Source organism: Lissotriton vulgaris, chromosome 9 (assembly GCF_964263255.1).
Source record: "Lissotriton vulgaris chromosome 9, aLisVul1.2, whole genome shotgun sequence".
NCBI classification, from domain to species: Eukaryota; Metazoa; Chordata; class Amphibia; order Caudata; family Salamandridae; genus Lissotriton; species Lissotriton vulgaris.
The window spans coordinates 144,600,047-144,601,884 of record NC_141697.1 but is presented as its reverse complement, the minus strand read 5'-3'; positions in this window follow the sequence as shown (position 1 = coordinate 144,601,884).

Here is a 1,838-nt window from a genome sequence, read left to right as displayed (position 1 = left end):
AATGATTTTTCTTACACTTGTTCTTGTAGGGAATTAGGTGAAACAGGATCAAGTCTACTCCAAGGACTAGTTGTCTTCACCTATTGCAGTAAAAAATGATGTCAAATGTGCTGTTATTGGCATTGTTATGGACTTAGTTGTAGACTGATTGGCTCATACCATGAAACTTATAGTTTTACCCTGATGTGTAATGGTTATTGTCATTTTAATATTCTTTGGTATAGAGCTGCTGATTAAAAGTAAAGGACAGACAGAAAGCCTACTTCTCGCCTCCATGAAATGTATTTCCTGGCTTGCCCACCTCTACCAAAAATTCTAGGAACAAACTTGGAAGGCACAAGCATGAGTATGGAAATTCACTCTCTGGAATTCCAAGTTTTCAGAGCTCTCAAGTTGCCTAGATCTTCTTCATTACAACAGGAAACAAGCATTGGCAAACCCATTAGGTCTCAGCAATGCTCGAGCTATTGGCCTTTTCAATGTAAATATGAATGCTCCTCCTAATACAAAAAGCGATATGACATGGCCTTCGCTGACCGTATCATATCGCTTTTTCAGTGACTTTCAGTCATGCTAAACAGCAGATGTGCTGCTAGACAACATAGCTAAAAGACATTCACACTGACAAGGCCAATAGATCGGGCATTTCCGAGATCTATTGGCTTTGCCAATGCTTGTTCAGTGTTGACGGGGTCTTGCTGAACAAATGTGGAAGTGATAGTGAAAAAGAGTTGAGGAGCTTAGAAGTGAAGTACGGATGTGGCGTAACAACCACAGCTGCCCACAGGGGAACTAGGTTCGAAACTCGGGATCAGCTGAACAGTTTGTGGTTCTGGGCAAATCACTTACGCTTCCCCCTGTGTACGACAATGAATGTGTCATTGTGTAATGTAACTGGTGAGCACTTAAAGCACTTCAATACCATTGGCTAGTGTTCGCGCTCTGGCAGGACGGAGCAAGCGCACCAGTACAATCTGATCATGCAAACAATAACAAAATAAACAAGTGCTGTTCATGTTTTAACAACTTTTTAAGAAATGCATTTGTTTATGTACATGTGCATGCATTTTAGTGGTATGTTGTGTATGGGTACAAGTGAGAAAACCTGAAAACACAAGTACTCCTAGGGAGTGCTTGAAAACAAAGAAAAACATAGCTTTGCAAAACCAGGAGAGTGCAAGGAGACGTGTACTTGGTCCATGGGCTATGGGAGGTCCAAATCCAAGAAGAGGGCATGACGCTTGCATGCCATGACGAATGGCATCAAAGAAAATGAGAGCGATGCTGAAGTTTACCAATGGTAGATGGGCTGGCCGTAATCTCACTGATAGAACACAACACGTCTCTTTGAGACAGCACATGCGCTGGCTAGCTGAGACCTAACAAAAAAAGGGTACCCTCAAGAACAGTTGATCTAAAACTGGCATACAAGGTATGTGCTACTTTGTATTTCAGGTCACCTAGTGACACTCAAGTATCTCAGCAGACTTTAGTAGGAGGACAAAATAATAACACTGTTTCAACTCTTCCCTACAACATACTCACTGTCCACATTTCATAGTTTACTCCATATAGCATTCCCTAAGAGTACACACATTTCCAGGTGTTGTGTTCATGTCGTATTTTTCTTATGCAACTTGCCTGAAGGCAGCAGATTGGTGCACATGGACAAAGACAAGCATAAAGTTGGGGCTGGGTTGGGGACAGTTAATACATTCTGATGTAGTGCTCATTAAAGAGGTGGGTCTATAACTCTTCCCTAAATTATAACAGCTTTGGGGCAGCCCTGGGGCATATGGCGATATTGGCCCAGATCCTGGGTGTACAGATGGGAAAGT